A 24,194-nucleotide genomic window follows, 5' to 3' on the forward strand; every position below is an offset into this window, starting at 1 on the left:
GAACTACTCAGGAAAGACTGAATAAATGTTTCCTCCTTCCTTTTACCATCTAACGCTTCTTATTTATTTATTTATTTATTTATTTATTTATTCATTCGTTTATTCATTCATCCATTCATTTATTTATCTATTCATTCATTCATTCATTCGTTTGTTTGTTTGTTTATTTAGTTTTTGCCTTGTAAAGAAGAATGAGGCTTTGACAATGGTAAAAGCAGATGATGTGTCAGAACATGAAACCACCTCAATCTTGATAGATCTGTGACAAAAAGGAATAAAGATTCCAATCCTTAACAAAAGAAATTGCTTAATTTGAAGTAAAAGTTCATGGGGTTAAGAAGCTGCTAAGAAGTTGTTTTCTCTGTCAAGCAATCTTGACCACTTTAATAATTGAATTGCTAATATGATAATCCCGGCAATATTCTGGAGATAACATTTTAGTGGGTTTGTTTAAAAAGAAATATTTGTTTAAGTGTCATGATGAACATGCCACACAGCTTCAATGTTGTTTTTCTTATCCTGAAGGATTCCTTTAAATCATTCCTGAGTGAGGTTTAAAACCCAAAAGGGAATGCCCCCAGAAATGGCTGCATGGTAGATAATATGTCTTCATCACCCCAATACAAACATGCTGCTGATAAAGGTTGCCTCTCATAAGTGAAATTAGATGACTTGCCTTTATACCACTGTGCTTGAGCTGTGCTACAGACTCCCTCAGGGTCTTTACCCTAAAGGTATTCTTGATGGAATCCTAATAAAGCTGCCCCGCCCCAGCCCCAATATTCTAACCTTCTTATGGGCCTCACTGAACAGCAGGTATGTTCTGATTTGACCATACAATCTGGCTTTAAGCAGACCACAGGCTCCCTGGACCCAGTATCCCAAATATGCCCCACTAGAATAGCAGGTATGTCCATGTCACGGAATCCTAGTCACTGCCTCTATCTAGCCACTGCCCCCAGATCCAATTCTCATATTTCTCACAGAAATAGCAGGTGTGTCCATGAACTCATATTTCTCACAGAAACAGCAGGTGTGTCCATGCACTCAACCACAACCACATCCATCTAATCTCAGACAGGATCACAATAGCCAGCCAATCAGAAAGCACCACCACCAAGATGCTTGAGCAGGATGTTGACCCCAAAACAATAGAAGGGACTTTTCCTAAGTAGGTGCCTCTGCAATAATAGCAAAAGCTGTCCTTAAGGTAACTTATGATGTAGAGAGGCTTATTGTAATATCATTATCACACATACATGCCCTCCCAAATGGTTTTTTTTCCTCTATGCATTATGGATAATCACAAGCACAGTTCCACCAAGACTGGGACCCATTCCCTATTGCCTAATCCTTCGATAAACCCCTCTTGCCTTTTTAATATTTATATTTCCTGTTGGGTAATCAGCACCATTACACTATAAAATTACCTGTCTTGTCTTATGGAAGTTGCAGGTTTCTTCTTGGAACTCAGCCTGCTGGAGAGTGTAATTTTCAATAAATGCCTTTGCTTGTGTTGGAGATGGTCTGAATCTGTGAATTCTTTTGAGATGACCCTCACAACACACCATGAAACCACAACACTTAAAGACTTGGTGTATATCCATGCAGAAGAGAATGCCAACTTCATATTGGATATCATTTTCAATGTGTTCTCCAGTGGTCTTCATGCTCATGATACTAATGTATTCCCATCACTGTTCTCAAATAATTTCAAATACTTTGAATTTCTGAAGAGGACCCATACTTATCCAGGGCATCCTGGAGGAATTGTCTGCCATGGTGTAAAATATAACTTTTTGGCCAACCATGAAGTACTTGTCAGCAGATGTGATAAATTCCTCCAAGAACCAATAGAGATATCTATGAAACTAATGAGAATAATCAATTTAATCTTCCCTAAAGTTAGTTTGAACATGCACAGTAGTGTACAAATTGCTGTCTTTCATATATAATGTGATACTAACTCACCAATGACCTTATATGTTCTTTTGAATTTTAGTGATGATTTATGCTGAGAGAAATGATTATTAATAACCAATGATTTGGGGAGATCTAGAGTTTCTCCTTTTTTCTAAAGTCCTCATTTTAAGTCTCAGTCTCTGAAGGACATTGTTGATAATGGGACTGAATTAACTTTCTCCTCAATCTTGTTTATACCCCACCTAGGTGGGGAAGCCCGATTTTCTACACATGTGTAAGGGTAAGGATACATTCTTTGATTAGATCATCCAAGGCTGGGCAGTTCAGAAGTAAATGACTTAATCAAAGTTACATTCCTTCCTCCACCTCCAGCCCCTCCTTAGAACAGGTCCACCTCTCTTCGTAATATTAGTTCTCTCTCATTAATTATTAAGCAATCAGTATTGATTGCCACCCTCAGGAACACCCACTCTTCCAAGGGCATATAAGCTGTGAGCCTACCCCATGGTTTGTCTTTGGCATTTGAGAGTGTCACTGGTTCATTTTATTGGTAATATGATAATTAGTAAAATGATTAGAGTAATTTAGAACTACGCCCAAAGGGCCACAGGAATGTTCATACTCTTTGACCCAGCAATACCACTTCTAGGGTTGTATACCAAAGAAACCACACAAGCGGGAAAAGGACCCATATGTACAAAAATATTTATAGCGGCTCTTTTTGTAGTAGCCAAGAATTGGAAATCAAAGGGATACCCATCAATTGGGGAATGGCTGAACAAGCTGTGGTATATGAAGGTAATGGAATACTATTGTGCCATAAGAAATGGGGATGATACGGACTTCATAACAACCTGGAAAAACCTACACGACATAATGCTGAGTGAGCAGAGCAGAGCCAGGAGAACATTGTACACAACCACAGATATATGGATTCCATGAGGCCCAACCCTGACAGACTTCGCTCTTCTTAGCAACACAAGGTGCAAGGACAACTCCAAAGGACTCACGATGGAGAATGCTATCTACATCCAGAGAAAGATCTGTGAAGTTTGAATGCAAATTGAGGCACACTTCATGCTCACCGTTTTTTTCTTCTCTTATGTTTTTGGGTTTGTTTTTTTTTTTTGGTTCTGTTTCTTCTTTCTCATGATTCATTCCATTGGTCATAATTCTTCTCCACAACTTGACTAGTGTATAAATTAATTTAATGTGAAGTTATACGTGGTAGTTATATGAGATTCCATGCCGTCTTGGGGAGGGAGGAGGGAGGGAGGGGAGAAAATCTGGAACTCAAAATTATGTAGAACAGTGTGTTGTAAACTAAAAATAAAAAAAAAATTAAAAAAAATAAATTTGCACATCTCACAAAAAAAAAATAAAATGATTAGATACCCAGTAACTCTCGAACTTTCAAAATGCCACATATCATTCCGTAGAAGATTTCACCTGAACAGTCTGACAAATTGACTGAAAAGTGTCGGCAGTATAAGATCCCACTCTGTAGTTGTTTATTGACTATAAAGAAGCATTTGATTTGGTAGAGAAAAATGCTGCCACTGAGGCTCTCCTCCAACAAGGTGTCTACCATGTATATGTCAAAATTAAACGAGTCCTTGGAAAATGCAAAAACCAAGAGAACTTTGTTCTATGAACCCTTTGATCATTTATATCAAGTGAAGCATAAAATAGAGAGGTTTATTCTTGCCAAAAGTGCTTGATACTATTATTATGAAACATGTGTACTGTAGAGTCCAAATGAAAGAGAGATTCCCTCCAGTGGTAAGATCCTAAACCTGCTCATGGCTGTAGATGATGTCATGCTGAATGCATCAAGCCCTGTGATTCTTTGGGTCTCCTAAATGGAGTTCATATTTATTCAAAATAGTTTAGCTTAGCTATCCATGATGAAAATAACAAGTATATGTCTCTTGTTCAGATCACAATTCACAGTTGAAAAGATAACCCATAGAATCGCTCCATCGGTAACTATATTTTAGATAGATCCTGTACATGCAAAGTGAGCTGGATCCGAGACTGAACAAGAAGAAGAAAGCAGATTGGATTGCCTTTGGGAAATTATACAGTGCTTCTTAGTATCCCAAACTTGGCCCTCAAATAAAGGTCCACCTTACTACTAACAATATTTGTCAAGTACGTTGTTTTGCTGTAAGTCATGTATAACACCATTTCCAAAGAATTATAGGTGCAGGTCACCCAAAGGCCAATGGAGAGTCACTTGGTGGGTGTAAATAGGTTGCAGCACATTGCCAAATTAAGACTTGATAAAAATTAGTGTCAAGAACATCATTAAAGATAGATACATACACATATGTGGGCATACACATATAGATATGCATGAATCCGTCTTGTTAGATACACATACATATACACCTCTATATGTACACACACAAGTCTATATACAAGTAGATATGTATGTTTATCATTGGTGATGTTCTTGTATATGTATATATACACATATGTATATATCCACATGCAATTATACATATGCTTAAAAAAAAAGAAAAGAAGGTGGGTTGGTCATGTGGCAAGAGCAAAGAATATTGTTTGAAAAGGCCATGCCCATTGGTATCCATGCACTGGCAAGAAAACTATAGGAAGATTCTTATCATGTTGGGTGGACCCTCTCTAGAGAATTTATGAGAAGATATGGATAAGAGTTACATAGAATGAGATAGCATGGATGTGTTACCTTTTACATTATTGAAGGGAGTATCCGTCTAGATGATAGCTCTGATTCATTAAAGTGTAAGTAGTCATTCTTATTATTTTTCCTAATCACCCTTTTGACCAGTTTAATGAGTTTGTTAGTTAACATAAAATATGATCTTTGCGGGAAGCAAATTGGCCCAATAGAGCTTAGATCTGTTACCCTGATTTCATTGCTATAAATAACTAAACATATGACTCTAGACTTCAAATGTTTTAGATCCAAAGATCTTGGGCTGTATTATAAAAAATCTAGCATCTCATTCAGGTGGGTTTAGTGGTCCCTTGAAGGACCTCCCTGTGACAGGGACCAGATGAAATCTGAGGTCTAACACTAAGATTCTGTGATACTGATTTGACATCAAGTTATTATCTTCTCTTTCAGAATGTAAGATCCTTGGGGTTAGGGGCTGTTTTGCTCTTGACTTTGTATCTCCAAAGCTGAATACATTACCTGGCACACAGTAGGCATTTAATAACAGTTGCTTGTTGATTGACTACAACTGGCTTTGCTGAGGAACTCTACCTTAAAGAAACAACAACAAAACTCAGCATTTTGTTTCTATGCCCTAAATCAACAAAAGAATAGGACAATTATTACTTTGATTTTCAAATGGCCGTTTCCAAATGCAGTTTATCAATTCATAGTTCATTAGCTAATCAATCCTCAGCTCTTAATACAAACCACACAAAAGTTCTCTTTATATAGTTAAGTATTTTGACAAATGGATACTGGTTCATTGCATGTTAAGTTGTGGTATCTCAAGAATATCATGACCCTTTATCAGCAAGCAATTTTTTCTTTTGAATAGTATTTTATTTTTTCCAATCACATGTAAAGATAATTTTAAAAATCTTATTTAATATTTTATTTTCCCCCAATTATATGTAAACACAATTTTAATATCCTTTTTCCCCCTTCAAACTTTGAGTTCCAAATTCTTTCTCCCTCCCTCCCCCCTGAGAGGGAAAGCAATTTGACATAGATTAAACATGTGTAGTCATGCAAAACACATTTCCATGTAAGTAATTCTGTGAAAGAAAACACAGACAAAGAAAAAAAAAACAACCCAAAACCAACAACCTAAGAAAAATAAAGTAAAGAAAAAGGATCTTTGATCTGCATTCAGGCTCTACCAGTTCTTTCTCTGGAGATGGACAACACCTTTCAGCATAAGTCCTACGGAACTGGTCAAGACAAATTTTTTTTTGGGCAGGGCAATTGGGATTAAATGACTTGCCCAAGGTCACACAGTTAGTACATGTGTCAAGTGTCTGAGGCCAGATTTGAACTCAGGTCCTCCTGACTCCAGGACCGGTGCTCTACTCACTGTGCCACCTAGCTGCCCCAAGACAACTTTTAACATTCATTTAAAATATAAAATATTGAGTCCCAAATTTTCTGCTTCCCTCTATCCTCCCTAAAATTGTAAGCAATTTGATATAGGTTATATATGTACAATCAGGTAAAGCGTATTTCCGCATCCATCATGTTGAGTAGACTAACCTACAAGGCAAGTCAGTTCAAGAAGAATAGGAAACTTTCAAGGATAGAATTCTGAATACATAAAGAGAAACAGTTTTGATGAGGACAGAAAGGGAAAATCATTTAAAGATATGGATGTGGATACACAGGGAACTCATTAACTGAGAGTAAAAAGGTGCCTGAATGGAAAATGGAAGCAAGGGCAGATAATAGAATTTAAACATAAAAGCATGAAGAGTAATAAACAGTGCCAAAAGTGTTCCTTTCTTGTTTTAAAAAAAATTCTATATTGGGGAAATTCAGTGGAAAGAGGAGGATCAAAGAGAGGATAGGGCTTTTGCTTGATGTAGAAGAGATAACAATAATATATGGGAGAGAAAAGGGAAGTGCTCAGTGTCCTTTATTTTGCCTCTATCTTCTCAGTCAAGAAGAATCATCTTCACATTGGAATAGACAGAACAAAAATGGTTGTTGAACAAAACAGAACAGAACAAAACAAAAAAGAACAAAACAGGGAGTTGAAACCTAACATAAGTAGGGATACAGTAAGGAGAGATCAGCTAGATGCTGTGGGTGAGTTCCCACAATATCTCACAGAACTGAAAGATCTGGCAGATACAATTTCTCAACTAGTATCAAGGATCTTTGAAAGAGTAGGAAAGAAGACATTTTTTTTTCTCTCCATGATTAAAAAAAAATGATTTTGAGCAAACTATAGGCCAGTGGACCTGATTTCCGATGAAGTTAGTGTTTCATCAGGATGTAGTTTTAAAAGCATAGTTGCTAAACATCTAAGAAAAAAAAAAGTTTTCACAAAGAGCCAGTGTGGCTTAATCAAGAAAAGGCCATGCCAACCTGACTCATTTCCTTTTCTATAGGATTACTGTATTGATAGATCAAACAATCAAGCAAGAAACATTCATGGTGTCTTCTCTCTACTGTGTTCCAGGCGCAGTGCTACAGATGCAATTTAGCTTGTTGTATATCTTCAGCAGGGGTTCTTAAGTTGAGGTCTGTGAGCTTTAAACATATATATTTCAATAACTATTTCAACATAATTTGTTTCCTTTGCAGTTTTATGGATTGCATTTCATGTATTTAAAAAGACTTCTGAGAAGAGGTCTCTGTTTCATCAGCCTGCCAAAGGGATCCATGACAGAAAAAAAAGGTTAAGAACTCCTGATTTTTAGAGTTTATTTCTATAGATCTTAATCATGAGAGTGCTATATGTATAATTTACTAAATTTTATTAATTTTTTGACCAAGTTTCTCACTTTATCTTTGTGACTGACTGTAATAACAATTTGGTTAGCAGCTACTGTGGCTGTGTAAAACCAACAACAACCAGCATACAGAAGGGCTGCTAACACAGGTTCTTTGATCTGCTTTACTAAGGAAAGTAACTTTAAAGGGTTAACATTCTCGCTTTAATTAAACATAGAAATATCATTCACTTGGTTCAGGAGGAAAAGCAACCTGAACTTCAGAGCAATTACAAACAAATTACTAACATACTACAATATAAACAGACCAAACCACAATTCATAATTACCAGGAAAGCATCAACATCTGGATTTAAAAGCTGGGTTGGGGTGGGGGAGCTCTTAAAATGGCTGTCCAGAGTCCCACACTACTCTTCCAGTGATTGAGAGCCCCAAGGGGGAATGCCAACCTCTGGGTTTACATATCTGGTTCAGGGTCAAAGGGCGTCACAATGTGTGACTCAAACCCATGTGACCTAAAAGCATCACAAATATGGGACTCAAACCCATGTAGCCTAAAAGCCTCTGGCATCACAAACATGTCACTCAAACCCATGCAAACCAGGCTTTCCCTTGAGGCAAGGAGGTCGTCAAAGACTCCTAATTCAATCAAAGAAACAAAGGCTGGACTCATGGAGGGCATTTGATTAAATAAGTGCTCCTAAAGAGAAAACAGTAAAAAAGTCCCATTTTAATTAATATTACACTGAGGTAAAGAAATGTGGGCTAGATAAAAGCATAATTCTGTGAATACAGATTTAGTTGGATGGTTAGATCCAATGGGTAACTATGAATGGTTTGATGGCATCTTATAAGGTAGCCACTATTGTAGTGTCCCTAGGATTAGTATATGCCCCTGTGCTATTCCCTGTCCATGTTCATGAACTTGGAATTTTCTTTATCTGATGATAAAAGAGATGGGGGCAAGTGAAAGTATTCCCATTTTACAGATGAGGAAAGTCTGTGAGGAATAAAGTACCTTTGCTAATCCACAGCAGGTTTGTGCAGTCAGTCAGTTACTTGTGCTGAGTCAGTTAAAGGGACTCCATTTTACAACTTTGTTTAGGCTTTGAGTGGCAGCTAGCCTCCATAAGACGGCACAGTAATGAGGGAACACGGCTGAGGTGGCACTAATCCTGTCTCCTAACGATTGTGTGTATTAATCGAAATTCCTTTGCCCTTATATGGAAGTTGCTTTTTGTTGTTGTTGTTCTGTTGTGTCTGACTTTTCATGACCCCACTTGGGCTTTTCTTGGCAAAGATACTAGAGTAGTTTGCCATTTCCTTCTCCAGCTCATTTTACAGATGATGAAATGGAGGCAGAGTTAAGTGACTTGTCCAGGATCATGCAGTGTCTGAGGTCTGATTTGAACTCAGTGAGAGGAGTCTTCCTGACTTCAGACCCAACACTATATCCACTGTGCCACCTAGCTGCCCCCTTGGGCAGTTGTTTACTCCTGTCTATAAAGCATTGAGCAGTTTTAATTCCTAGGACAGCCTCATCCAGCTTCAAGCTACCTTGGTGTGTTAAATAAAATCCTTTTAACTTTATTTTGCCAAATCTGCCTTATTGTCCAGGGCAGGGACCAAAACAAGATTTCTTTTAACAGGTTGAATACACAGAAGTGGCACAAGTAGTCTCTCCGGACTTATAGAGCTGTCGGAAGGGACCTTAGTCTGGTCCAACCTATTTGTTTTATAGTTGAGGAAACTGAGGTTTCAGGAAGAGAAATGACTTGCCCAAAGTCAGCTTGTCTAGACTTCTTTGACTGAGGCCTTTGTTTTTTTGGGCTTGATTCTCCTCTTTGCCTGTTTTGAAGGTGGAGAAGTCAGGTCTCCTTTGCTAGTTAGATAGAAGGCCTCTGGGGGGTAGGAGCTGTGGTGGTGGTGGTGGGGTGGAGTCGGAACTTTCTCTTCTTAGGTGAACTATTTCCACCTGAAGCCACAACCTTAAGTAATATGTACTTTTGCCATTTCCTTTTAGAATAATTGGGCTTATGCATGTCTTCCTTATTGCTAAATTGGCTTCTTACAGAAAATTGTCACACTGGATGAGGTGGGGCAGATTATCATACTCAGTCCTCCTTATCCGAGAAGAGATAATTCTCTTCCTGATACAGCTAGGAGATTTCTTCCTTCAGAGGAGATTAGGTAACTCACACACAAGTTGTAGCAGGCTGTAAGTCTTCCACTTATTTTTTTCATCGTAAAAGGTATGAATCTGCTGGGGTATGTTTCCCACCTTCTTGGTTGTGATCAGGACCTATTTGTGGTGATTTCAGGATCTAAGAAGAAAGACCATCTATCCTCCAAGTTACCCAGCCCTACTCCAGCCCCTCCAGCTCATCTTGAAATAATACAAGGCAATCAAGGCCTTCTAGGCCTGGAGGATTAGGTGAAGGAATACTTAGCCTGGAGAAGTCTCGGGCTGATTTCAAGGATCTGAAGGGTCTGAGGCCTGACCTAACAGCAATGTGGGAACTTGACAAAAAAGCAAATTTTGTCTTACTATAACAGACAAAACATGCCGGTAATTAGAGCTTACCTACTATGTGGGATGGCTAAACGGCCTCCAGAGGTAGATTTCCCCTCCCTGGAGTTCTTCAAGCAAGGGCTGGATGAATACTTGTTGAGTGTGTGGCAGAAGGGATTTGTGTTCAGGTACCAATTGGACTGAATGGTCCCTGGGGTCCCTTCCAGTTCTGGGATGCTGTGATTCACCCCTTTGCTCCCTATTAAAATGCAGGTGATCCTTGTTGATTGGATGATAAGATAATCATAGCTCTCATTTCCACCCATGAGTCTATCAAACATTTACTAAGCCCCACTTCATGCACAATGCTAGGAGGATACAAATACAAAGAATGAATCCCTCTATAGTCTCAGTTCCTCATTGTCAAGATATTAGGAGACACCTTGTTTTCCAGAGCTAAGGCCCAGCAAGCAAGCTGTGCTCTGAGCTGGGCATAACAAAAATCCTTTACACTCACCCTCTGGACGATCCCAGAATTGTTTCATACGACTATAGTGTTGCTTTGACCAGCACCAAGTGTTCTCTGAGCTCTGCCGTGTTCTGGTCAGGAAGGCCTGCTATGGATCAAACTTGTCACTTGTTGCTGTTACCACTCATTGTCAGGGCTCCAGCTCACTTTAGAGCCTTTGGTATCAGTATTGAGATCTCCCCACACTAAAGCAGGTCTCTCCCACTAGGGGCATGTTCTTGCTTGCAAGCTGTTTCTCCTACATTGAAATTAAATTTCTGTTTGATTCCTGACTCTCTTATCCCTAGGCTGCTCCGTTCAGCTCCAGCTGTCCTTTGCTGTCCTGGGGGCTACCAAGTGTCAGAGTCAGGATTTGAACTCATGTCCTTGGATTCCTAGGCTGGCTGAATTCCCACTAGACCTTGGAAAATGTAAAGGACAGAGTAATTTCTGACACTTTTTGTTCAACTAACATTTAGCTCTTGCTATGTGTCAGGCCTGTTTCTTGGCAGTGAGGAGGAAGGAGGGGGGAATACAGTATGTAAACAGATAAATATAATGTAAGGAGTGTAACAGGGGTTAAGGAGAGAGCCAAAGTGTCCTAAATTTTTTTAAGGAAATAAGGGCAACAGGGTTCTCTCTTCTCTACTTCCTTTTCTCCTCTTAATGCTGCCACTACCCTGGTCCAGGCCCTCATCACCTCTCATGCTATATTATTTCAATAGCCTTCTGGTTGATCTCCCTGCCTCAAGTCTCTCCCCACTGCAGTCCACCCTCCACTCAGCTACCAAAGTGATCTTCCTAAAGCCCGTGTCTGATCGTCACCCCTCTATTCAATAAACTCTAGTGGCTCCTTATTTCTTCTAGGAGGACAGCTAAGTGTCACAGTAGATAGAGTGCTGGGCCTGGGGTCAGGAAGAGCTGAATTCAAATGCAGACTTAAACACTAGCTGTGTGACCCTGGGTAAGTCACTTAACCCTGTTAGCATTGGTTTCCTCATCTGTAAATGAACTCGAGAAGGAAATGACAAACTACTTCAGTATATCTGTCAAGAAAACCTGGAATGGAGTCACGAAGAGTCGGACCTGATTGAAAAATGATGTCTAGGATTGCTTCTAGGATCAAATATAAAATCCTATGCATGGCTTCATAACATGCCCCCTTCCTACCTTTCCAGTCTTCTTAGACCTTGCTCCTCTCCACAGACTCTATAATTAAGTGACCCTGGCTTTCTTGCTGTTTCTTGGACAAGGCAAACCATTTCCCACCTCTAGGCAATCTCTCTGGCTGTCCCCCATGACTGGAATGCTCTTTCTCCTCATCTTCACCTCCTGGCTTCCCTGACTTCCTTCAGGTTTCAACTTAAGCCTCACCTTCTGTAAGAAGACTTTTCCAGTTCCTCCTTGACTTTAGTGCCTTCCCTTTGTTTATTCCCCATTTATCCTTCAGATCTCCTTTCTGTACATAGTCATCTCTGTGTTGTCTTCTAGACTGGGAACTCCTTGAGGTCAGGGACTGTTTTTGGCCTTTCTTCATATGTGCGGTGCTTAGCACAGTGTCTGTCACATTGTAAGCGCTTAAGGAATTCTTGTTGACTTGACTTTTTATCAATTATTTAGTTAAAGGCATAGACAGTGTTCTCACCAAATTTTCAGGTGACAGAAAATAAGAGAGGTAGCTAGTATCATAGACATACTTATAGCTAAAAAGGAACTCAGGCTATCCCATCCAACACCTTCATTTTATTTTTCTTTGTTAACTGTCTTTATTTCAAACATTTTAGGAGGAAAAAAAATATCTGTTTAACTGAAGAGAACAGCAAGTGCCACTTGGAACACTCTCCTTGCCTGGTATCTGCCCAACCTGCAAGGATTTGGAGGATATGTACAATATATGGAACAAAGGCAATACACCTCATGCCACACCTAAGTAGAGACTGAAGCTATGACTGACCATAGACTGACTAAGGAAAAAGATACCTAAAGTACAGAAGGGAATGTAGCAAGTCTGAATCAGATCTGTGGTAGCCAGTCAAAGCAGATCTTCTGGTGGTCATGTCATGGTCATAGCTGCAAGCTGGATAGAGTTTCCAAGAAACTGCATTCAGATCACAGAAGGCAGCATTAGAAATGAAGTCACTAGCAACATCAGCTGTGCTACAGGCCTGGCTGGGGTGCTATCAAGGCAATGTCTCTCAGGTTCCTAGCCAGCCAGACACCAGCAGCAAAGAGTCCCAAATTAACAATCAAATTCCTCCTGAAGTCATTCCTGTGGCAAAGTGATAGGTGTCCCACAGCCATTTCCCAACACCCTCGGGGGCTCCAGTCCCTCCACTGGAGACCCCTGCAGGCAACATCACCTGAGGCGGCACCAAGGACCTGCTGGCTCACAGCCATGGCAGGTAAACACCCTTACTTTGTAAATGAAGATGCTGAGACCCAAGGAGGCTAAGTCATTTACTCCAAATCACAAAGGTAGTAAGGCAGCAGAAATGGGGGTTGAATTCAGGTTCTTTGACTCTAAAACCAGTACCCTTTCCACTGTAACATAGGCTAAGGAATAAAAATTATCTTCCTCCTATTATGTTGGACTCTATCCCACAAGATTAATTTTAATTGTTCACTCCGTCATTTTGTAGGTCCTGTTGCTCCAGAATCCGTTTAGAGGCTTGATTTAATGTTGTTTCCGAGGGAAACTGGGAAGAGCTCAGGCAACTTCCTGTTTTCTCTCCACCATCTTTCAAGATTAATTTTAATAAGGATAAATGCATAATGTTACACTTGGGTTCAGATATTCAAATGGACAAGCACAAGATATAGGAGGCAGGGCTAGACAACAGTTTGTCTGAAACTGATTTGGGGAATTTTAATGCACTCCAAACTCACCAAGGATGTAATATGACAACCAAAAATCTTAATGCAATATTAGACTATGTAGAAAGTCCTTGTGTCCAGAACAAAGGAGGAGATGAAAGGTCTCTTGTACTTGGTTCTGGTGAAAATATATCTGCACCATTGTGCTAAGTTCTTATGCCTCATTTAGGAGGGACATTGCTAATCTAGAGATTGTCCAGAGAAAAGTGACCAGGATGGTGAAGGGCCTCAAGGTTGTGCTGTTGGATGATCAGGCTGCAGGAATGGGGTGGGTGTAGCTGGATGGGTGGCATTTAGCTTAAGCAAGAGAAGACTCAGGGTGGACATGATCACTATTTTCAAGTATATGAAGGATTGTCAAGTGGAAGAGAGATTAGACTTGTTTTGCCTGGCCCAGAAGTAGGAAGAGTGTGCAGAAATTCAGACGCAGATCTCAATTTGATGGAAAGAAAGACGCTCTAATAATTAGAGCTATCCAAAAGAGTAATGAAGGCTGTTTCATGAAATTGTTCTCTCACAAGAAGTCTTAGATATCTAGTCAGCAATCTTATGGTAGGAATTTTTGAGTGGATATGGGTGGATTAGATGGCCTCCAAAAAAATCTGTCCTGATTCTTTGTCATCAGCAAGCATTTATTAAACTCCTACTATATGCCAAGCACTATAACTAAGCTTTGGGAATACAAAAAAAGGTTATGGCATGATCCCTGCCCTCAAAGAACTCACATTCTTTTTTTTTTGATGTGAAAATCATAATTTAATATGAGAAGGCAAGCAAAACAACCAATGCACCACTGAGACATAAACTCCATTCACAACTTTGTTCCTAGCCACCCATCTACATCAGATTCCTTAAGAAGTGGGGAAGTAGTTTGAAAGTACTGAACTGAAACTAATCACCTTATGGTAACATGTACTGCTTTGAGAAAGGAAAGAACTTTCAAACAAGGAAGAGTTTGTCAAAAAGAGAGAATCAAGAACTCTCTCATCTCTTGCCTGGATATGTCAAATAACCTCAAATGTGGCTCTTTTATCTGTGGGAGCCACGGAAGCAGATTCTGCTGATCCTAAGCTAAGGATTATCATCCTAGCTAAGAGAGCCTGGTGACTCTAGCTGAAAAGAGTATAGTAGCCCTCAACCTAAACAAATGCCTAGAGGGAGAAATTGACTGCAGGTGCCCATCAAAAAGTGAGCACGAAGGACCAGTGAATCAATTTGTCCAGTAGAGATGCTTGAAAAGAGTCCACCAGCCAAACAACCTGCCCAGACCATGCTGGCTGCAGCTTCCTAATGGGCAGAGCAGACTACCTGGCCCAATCCAGGAGCCTGGTGAAGAGTCAGCACAGCTACAGAGCGACTTGTTCAAACCAACCCAGTAGCAAATTGATCCTTTCTCCCAAGACATCCCACACTCTAGGTGAAGCAGCCCAGCTAAGCTTCTGTTCCAAAGGATAGGTCTAAAATGAGCTAGCCCAGCTGAACAGCAAAGTGACTCACAGTGATCTTTTTGGGAACCTTCTGATTAGAAAGAGGACATTAAGGCCCTGCAGTTCTAGAGTGGTGAGTTGCCTTGGTCACAGGTGAGCCATTCACATGTACCTCACTACCAATGCACATTAATTGCCTTCTCACCCTGCAACCCCTTAAATTTTGGATGCATTTATGGGAGAGCATGACCCTGGAATTGGAGAAAATGCTTTGTAACTACTCTCCTTGTTATATCATTTGAGTAAATATCTTTGGTAAAGAAGTAACAGACGCTACTGGATAAGTCACAAGAAACATGGTGCTGAAAGCTTGTGTACTATCTTTTGGAAGGATAGTCACTTGTAGGATTATTTCTAGAAATGCAGAAGAAGTAACATATGTCTCTATGAGGACCCAAGTGGCCAGTGGTGGCATAGGCAGGGCAAGACTGCACCAAAGTGGGTTGGGGGCATGCTAGAGATATATCTTATTTCAGCCTTGTCTTCTTGTCTATTGCATTCTTGTTTAACTCAAAGCATCCACTGCCTCACTCACACGGAAGCTTCTTCTTCCAACACAGGAAAATTAGATTTTTGACCTTTTTGGAGGTAAGTAGTCTCTAGCGGAAATGGTTGTAGCAATTTGTAAGTATCTACCATGTGCTAAGTTCTTTATAACACTGTGCTAAGTTCTTCATAAAAGGCTAATCCTTTGCATTTTTGTGGGTAAACCAAAATTTCAGGTTGACAGAAAAATTGGGGGAATGAAGCAGCAAAGACAATTACATTGTCTGTTTGGCATTAGGAGGTGAAGTTGGAGAAGGATCAGACCTTTTCTTAAAACTTCCTTCAGTCCTTCAGTAAGTATGTAGTATATACAACTAGTAGTCTTCTGCCCTGAGAAGCCTGTGGGGCAGATGGTCCTCCTCGATATCTTTTGTCTGCCATAGGTTAGTCCACATTTTTCTTCTTTCTCACTGGAGGGCCGTGGGCAAATGGTTCTTTTCAGGTTAACTCTGGATGCTCTGAATAACAGTAGTGTCTCTTTTGTGGTCCTTAGTGCAGATTGTTCCAAAATTTTTCCGAGGGTTGCTTTGTTTGGATCTGATTAAATGGCTGGTCCTATTTCACTTTTCATGCTTCTCTTGATTCTTGTGTTTGAAAGTCAAATTTTCTATTCAGCTCTGGTCTTTTCACTGAGAAAGCTTGAAAGTCCTCTATTTTATTGAAAATCCATATTTTGCCTTGGAGCATGATACCCGGTTTTGCTGGGTAGGTGATTCTTGGTTTTAATCCTAGCTCCATTGACCTTCAGAATATCGTATTCCAAGCCCTTCGATCTCTTAATGTAGAAGCTGCTAGATCTTGGGTTATTCTGATTGTGTTTCCACAATACTCAAATTGTTTGTTTCTGGCCACCTGGAGTATCCTCTCCTTGATCTGGGAGCTCTGGAACCTGGCAACAATATTCCTAGGAGATTTCTTTTGGGGATCTATTTGAGGAGGCAATCGGTGGATTCTTTCAATTTCTATTTTGCCCTGTGGCTCTAGGATATAAGGGCAGTTCTCCTTGATAATTTCTTGAAAGATGATAGCTAGGCTCTTTTTTTGGTCATGGCTTTCAGGTAGTCCAATAATTTTTAAATTATCTCTCCTGGATCTATTTTCTAGGTCAGCGGTTTTTCCAGTGAGATATTTCACATTGTCTTCCACTTTTTCATTCCTTTGGTTCTATTTTATAATATCTTGATTTCTCATCAAGTCACTAGCTTCTACTTGCTCCAATCTAATTTTTAAGGTAGTATTTTCTTCAGTGGTCTTTTGGACCTCCTTTTCCATTTGGCTAATTCTGCCTTTCAAGGCATTCTTCTCCTCATTGGCTTTTTGGAGCTCTTTTGCCATTTGAGTTAGTCTATTTTTTAAGGTGTTGTTTTCTTCAGTATATTTTTCAGTATTTTTGGGGGTCTCCTTTAGCAAGTCATTGACTTGTTTTTCATGGTTTTCTTGCATCCTTCTCATTTCTCTTCCCAGTTTTTCCTCTACTTCTCTAACTTGCTTTTCCAAATCGTTTTTGAGTTCTTCCATGGCTTGAGACCAGTTCATGTTTTTCTTGGAGGCTTTTGTTGTAGGCTCTTGCACTTTGTTGACTTCTTCTGGCTGTATGTTTTGGTCTTCTTTGTCACCAAAGAAAGATTCCAGAGTCTGAGACTGAATCTGGGTGTGTTTTCGCTGCCTGGCCATATTCCCAGCCAACTAACTTGACCCTTGTGTTTTTCAGCAGGGTATGACTGCTTGTAGAGTTGAGAGAACTATGTTCCAAGCCTGGGGGGATGTGTCAGCTCTGCCACACCAGCACTCCTCCTTCCCCAAGAACCTCCAACCTGGACTGGACTTAGATCTTCAGCAGGCTCTTCACTCCTGCTCTGATCTGCCACTTAATTCCTCCCAGCAGGTGAGCCTGGGGCCGGAGGCAACTGCAGCTGTAGTTCTGTAGCTGCCCCACCTCCTCTGCCCCCCTGGCAGTGGCCTAACTGTGAACTCCTTTTTAAACTCTGTCCCCAGCAGCTTTTCCCACTAACCTTCTCTGTTGTCTTTGGTGTTTGTGGGTTGAGAAGTCTGGTAACTGCTGCAGCTCACTGATTCAGGGCACTAGGGCCCGCTCTGCCTGGCTCCTGGTCTGGTTGGTCCTCAAGGCCCACGCTGGGCTCTGCTCCACTCCGCTCTGCTCCACTCCCAGCTCTGTGCAGGATAGACCTCACCCAAAGACCATCCAGGCTGTCCTGGGCTACAGCCCTGCTTCCCTTTGCCATTTTGTGGGTTCTGCAGTTCTGGAATTGGTTCAGAGCCATTTTTTATAGGTTTTTGGAGGGGCTTGGCAGGGAGCTCATGCTAGTCCCTGCTTTCCAGCTGCCATCTTGGTTCTGCCCCTCCAATCTCAGAACTTACATTCTGATAGGGGAGAAAACAGATATATACAGTGTATATACAGTATAAAAGAGAGAATGTCCCAGAGAGAAGGTGCTAGCCTGGGGAGAGCAGGAAAGATCTCTTTTTTAATTAAAAAAAATTTTCCGCCACTTAATAGTATTTTATTTTTTTCAATTACATGTAAAGATAGTTTTCAACATTCATTTTTATAAGATTTTGAGTTCCAAATTTTTTTCTCCCTCCCTCCCTCCCCAAGACAGCAAGGAATCTGATATAGGCTATACATGTACAATCATATTAAACATATTTCCATATTAGTCATGTTGTGAAAGAAGGATCAGAACAAAAGAGAAAAACCGTGAGAAAGAAAAAACAAAAACAAAAAGAGAAAATGGTCTGCTTCGATCTGTATTCAGACTCCATAGTTCTTTCTCTGGATGTAGAAAGCATTTTCCATCATGAGTCTTTTGTTTTTGATCTAGATCATTGCATTCCTGACAAGAGCTAAGTCTGTCAACGTTGGCCGTCGCAGGATGTTACTGTTACTGTGTACAACGTTCTCCTGGTTTTGTTCACCACACTCACCATCAGTTCATAGAAGTCTTTTGAAGTGTTTCTGAAATTTGGCTGCTCCTCATTTCTTATAGCACAGTAGTATTCCATTACAATCATATACCACAACTTGTTCAGCCATTCCCCAGTTAATGGCACCCCCTCAATTTCCAATTATTTGCCACCACAAAAAACAGCCGCTGTAAATATTTTTGTACATGTGAGTCTTTTCCACTTTTCATGATCTCTTCGGCATACAGACCTAGAAGTGGTATTTCTGGGTCAAAGGATATGCACGGTTGTGTAGCCCTTTTGGCATAGTCAGGAAAGGCCTCTTGCAGAGGGTGGAATTCTGTGGGTCTGTGGAGTCAGCAGAGTGTAGGGTTCATATCCTGTCTCTGACATGTACTAGCTCTGTGATCCTTGGGCAAATCATTTAAAGCCTTTTTCCTTATCTGTAAAATGGGGAATGTAAATACATGTAGTACCACCTTCACAGGGTAATTTTGGGGATCAGATTACATAATGGATGTAAAGGACGTCATAGACTTTAACTGCTATATATCTGCCAGTTACTATTGTTATCAGTCTTCCAAGATTCTCTGAAACCAATTCTTAGAGAAATTTGAGCCACGCACATATACAGACAGCAGGCCTTTGCCGCCCCCTTGTGGTCTGCTCTGTGCCTGAGAATTGATAGCTTTCAAAAAAATGGGGTTGACATCCTAACATCTTATCTTCATGGAGATTTGCTGTTTATGAAGCATTTTCTTTACAGAAATCCTGTGATTTAGGTAATTCAAATATTTTTATATTTATTTAACATACGAAGAACTGAGCATTAGAGTAGTTAAGTGACTGTCCCATAGTCATACAAGTTACTAGGCATCTGAGCTCATAGTATAGATAGGTTGGTCTCATTCAGTCCTCCATGAACCTGGCAAATTTGTGAGATAGCAACTGAGTTAATAAAACCATACACTATTGGCTATGGATCAGACAGGGCTGCTGCCAGAGGTAGAGATTCAGTAAACTATTCCAGGTCCTTATATTTTCAGGGTCTGTGACCTCAAAAGCTGTCTGGTTGTTTAATACATAAATTAGGAGGTTCAGTGATGGTATATATACCTAAGATGGAATGATAAGAAGAGAGGTCTGCATGAGTTAGAGACAGCAGAACCCTGACTAGAAATTATTGCTTCTGGGACAAATTTGGTTGAACATCTGTAGGGAAGAGACAGCTTGGAAGACAGTGCAACCCTAGATGCAGTTGTGCTGGGAGAAGGAGTGGGAACATGTCCTCCTTATTCCTATGGGAGAAGTTGAACCCCAGGGACTAGACCTTGGGGTGGTTGGTGGTTGACCCGTTCACAGTGATGCAAGGATGCTGGTTGCTGTGGAGAGAAGTATCTTTCTGTCTCCCAATTCCAGCTTCATGCTTTGTTCCCCTGGGGCAAAGAAAATCAATATTATCTGAGAGGCTACAGTTAAAGACCAAAAGTTGAATGCCTATACCATGTGTGTTATAAGAAAAGCCTATTTTATTTTTTAGCCCATTGTACAGAGTTCATTACTATATGCAGAAAATTAGAACTCTGGAGCTAATTCATCCAGATTATTGCTGTTTGGGAATTTGAACAGTTTATTTTTGGAATAAAATCCTTAAGAATAGCAGGTTAAATTTAGCTATCATTCTGTCTTCCTGCAAACATATGAATAAGGCAGGTGAAACGCAAATCTGTGCATATGAATGAAAATTAAGATAATGCATTGGGTTGAAGAGTCTTAAAAAAGTTGTAGTAAGAGAAGCCATTCTAAGAATCTGGAACACAGCTCTATGGTATGAAAGAGGCAGTGTTGCATAGTGGAAAGTGCACAGGACTTGGGGTTGGAAGATGTGATACTCATGTGACCATGGGCAAGTTACATCACCTTCCTATGCTTGTTTCCTTACCTGTACAAATGGAGGTAATATTACTCATAGAACCTAATGGATGGGGCTGTCAGGAGCAAAGTATTATGTAAGTTAGTGTGAGCCATGTAAATTGGTCCTCCTTTTCACCCTACCCTACTTGTTTTAGGGGCAGTACAAAAGCAAAGAAATTGTCCCTGCATTGTAGATCCCAGTTCTGGGGAATGATTAGGGAAGAGAGAGAGCTTTGAGAAAGAACTTCTATATCCAGCTCTATAACCTTTAAAGTCAACCCTGGGAAAGCCAACTTCTCAATCCTTTCATTCTGATCAGAGGAACTTATCTCTTTGGGACTGCCCCCATGACCATTTTAGCTGTCACAAAATCACAAAAAGAGAGATGAAGCTTCTGACATTGTCACTGCCTTCTTGTATTACCTTAAATGGCATTCCTTATATTACCCTATATGATTAATATTCACCATTAGTGGCTTAGAAAAGCGGTGTCAAACCCCAGACCTTAAGATAGCATATTGACGTAGAAAACCACAAATTAACTTTACTTCTGTCGTATTATATTTTTATTTATTTTGTTAAACGTTTCCCTCTTACCTTTTAATTTGGATCAGCTCCACTAGGAGTTTTGTGGGTCTGGAGTTTGACATTTCTGGCTTAGAGGGCTAGTAAGGCCAAACTAATCTACTACATATTTCTAAAACGAAGTTGATGTTGGCTCAACATAAGGGGGAAAACCCCTCAACTATTAAGGCTACTTGACAGTGTAATGGATTGCCGGGGAAGGAACAGAAAGGTTCAATTGAAGGAGCTCCCCATCACTGGTAGTCTTAGAGCTGAAACTGGAAAATCACTTGTCCATGATGTAGCAGAACAGATTCACAATTTGAGTAGGGCTTGTAGTAGGTGACCTCTGAGTTCCCTTCCAGTTCAAGAGTCTATGGTTCTATGATGCCAATTACCAGCTGCACCTACTTTCCAGTGGCAAACACGGTCAAATCCACAGTAATCTTCTATGCCTAATAATCTTCTAGGAGCTTTCTCTCCAGAGTACCTTCCCACACAACCAGACCAAACCACCTAGTCAGTGTTAGAACATTACTGTGTCCTTCTGTTAAAAAAGACAAAAGCAACCTGGTCAAAGCCCTATCATTAAGTCAGGAACAAATGTTGTCCAGGTCTATGACCAAAGACTATTATGATTTGGGATTGTACTCTTTAGTCTGGATTGCCAATTACCCTGAGGGGTTTGCACTGAAGATAATGCTTGGAAGCACTGCTCATCCTATCTGCTCTTTTTAAAAATCTTCTCTTTCTTCCTGTCTTCCCCTTTCCTTCTCTTTCTACTACTTTACTTCATCTTACCATCTCTCTTGCCTATGTCTTAGATCTATCTCCTAATATTACTCAATAATTCTTCCATTAGGTTGTAAACTCTTTGAGAGCAGGTCCATGTCCTATCTGTCAATACCTGACTCAATGCCTCATAAATAATAGGTGCTTGACCAACTATTTGTTGAATTGAAATGAATCAGATTGAATTCATTCACGTATTTATTGAACACCTACTATGTACAAGACTGGGTGCCAGGTGTTGTGAGGGAGACAAAGATGGAAATAAGACATATGCATATAAGTGACATCCACTCTGGGCCACTCTGGTTGGTACAAGGTAGAGTGAAAGTTCGATAAGAGATAGAAAGCACTAAGAGAATCTAGGGGAAGGAGAGTTCTTTTTGTTTGGGAGGATTAGGGAAGGTTTCACTGGAGAATGTAGGTTTTAGGCTGAACCTTAGAAGGTGGATAGGAATGCGATGGAGCTAGGATAAAGTTATGAGGAAGATGAGGGCCAGAAGAGACAGGGAAAGAGGGCAGTGGGCTGTTCCAGGCAAGGAAATAGTATTGGGATGAAAATGGTGAGGATTTCTAGGTGGCTAGACCCAGCATAGGATGAATGAAGGGGAACAATGGAAGAGAGAACTAAAAAATGTTGGATCCAGGTTGTAGAGTATGAGGAAGGAATTTCAGTAAGCATTGAAGGAAGGGGAAGGAACATGGAAGGTTTTTGAGTGAGTCTTGAGAGGAAGGAGGCAAAAATTTAATCAGAGTTGTCCGTTTGGCCTTCAGGGTTTAGACTGGAGGAACTGGAGGCTGGGAGAACTGTTTAAGGCAGGAAACTGTGTGATGAAAGGTATGGAGATAGCAAAGTCAGATACAATATTTAGGGAGAGCTGAAGGTGCCATTAACATAAGCAGGGAAGTCAGGATGACCAGATTTTGTGAGGAAGATGATGAATTAACTTTGTCTGTCTTTTAGTGTAAGCTTAGTGTTGAAAGAAACAGCATAATTTATTTGTTTTTTCGTTTTGTTTTTTTTTGAGGGGGGAAGCCAGGGCAATCGGGGTTAAGTAACTTGCCCAAGGTCACACAGCTACTAAGTATATCAAGTGTCTGAGGATTTGAATTCAGGTCCTCCTGACTCCAGGGCCAATGCTCTACTCACTGAGCCACCTAGCTGCCCCAAAACAGCATAGTTTAGAATGGCTCAATGGAAAGAGGAGTCAGGAGATCTGAATTCAAATCTTGACTCAGCTACTTGCTAGCTCTGTGACCATGGACAAGTCATATCACTTCTTTGAGGCTTGGTTTTCTCATCTGTAAAATGGGAATCTTGAAGAGTTTGCACAAGCTACTTCACAGGATTGTAGTGCAGAAAGCACTTGAAAATATTTTGTCACTGTATGAATGTGAGTTATTATTATCATGATCATCACCATCATCAATGTCTGTGTTGCAGAATTGTTGTGAGAATTTGCTTTGTAGACCTTAAAGCACTACAAAAACAAAGGACATGATGAGAGTATGGAGCTTAGGAGAAACATCAGGGCTGAAAATAGAAAGTTGGAAGTCAACTCAAAATTGCTACTTGAAGCCATAGCAGTGGAGGGGATGGCTAAGGGATTCCTGGTAACTAGAAAAGAGATGTGAGCCAGAGATAGTAGTTGTGGTCATTGCTAGGCCCTTCAGATGGCATTTCCATGACTAGAAAGGTATTTATATCTGCATTTCCCCAACATAATAAATGTTAAATAAATATTAATTAAACGATAATGATAAATAATGAAAGGAAAAAAAGAAAACTTTCAAGAGGTTGGCTATTTGCATAGTAATTAGCACACTTTCATACTTATTATCCTTTCTTCCCTGAAAACTCAACTCTTTATTAAATTAAAACTACACCATGACGTGTTAAAGATTATACACCCGGAGCAAAGTTTTAAGGAAAACAAGGTTCAATGTGCACCAGCACACGTTTTAAAGAATCTTCCTCTCAGACTTCACACATCCCATATGTTTTCCCCTGCTCCAATAAATTATTTTGTAAAGGAAGTCCCCATCTGCAATGCACACACACCAAGTAAGTAAATCAGAAGCTTACTGGAGAAGTGGCACAGCATGGTGGTAGGAGCTCAGCACTTGGAACCTGTAAAATTATGTGTGATTCTGGCTTTGACCTGGCTGTATGACCTTGGGTAAGTCATTTCTTTAAAATTTTTCTCAACTTCAGTTTCCTCATTTCTAAAATAAGGTTAATAAAGGCAATACTTACCTCCTAGGACTGTTGTGAAAAAAGTGGTATATAAGTCTTTAATCACCAAAGAAATGTGAGCTACATAATTTCCTTGAAGTTGAGCATATCTACAAGATACACAAAGATAAACAAAGTATTATAAATACACAAATTAAAAATAAAGGGCATGTGAAGAGAGACACTATCTGCATCCAGAGAAAGAACTGATAGAGGTATGAATAGAATAATTTTACATATATACCTATTTGTGTCTAATGGTAGCCATGTCTAGGATGTGGGCGGGGGGAGGGAAGAAAAAAAAGAAAAAAAATTTACATGATAACTTTGTTGTATATTTGGAGGGAATAGCAAGTTGTACAGGGTAGATTTGCAGTCATGTGCAATTGTCTTTTTTATTGTACTGTTCTAGAAATGCTTGTTTTGTTCCATGAATTGAAAATAAAATAAATTTTTAAAACTATACAAAGCTATTTA

At 40.0% G+C, this 24,194-nt stretch overlaps 1 pseudogene; it reads right to left on the minus strand.

The window, feature by feature from the left end:
* Window positions 1-364: 364 nt before the first annotated feature.
* On the minus strand, window positions 365-2,429 carry LOC118842182 (annotated as a pseudogene).
* Between the last annotated feature and the right edge of the window lie 21,765 nt (window positions 2,430-24,194).

The sequence above is a fragment of the Trichosurus vulpecula genome, chromosome 3 (genome assembly GCF_011100635.1).
Source record: "Trichosurus vulpecula isolate mTriVul1 chromosome 3, mTriVul1.pri, whole genome shotgun sequence".
NCBI classification, from domain to species: Eukaryota; Metazoa; Chordata; class Mammalia; order Diprotodontia; family Phalangeridae; genus Trichosurus; species Trichosurus vulpecula.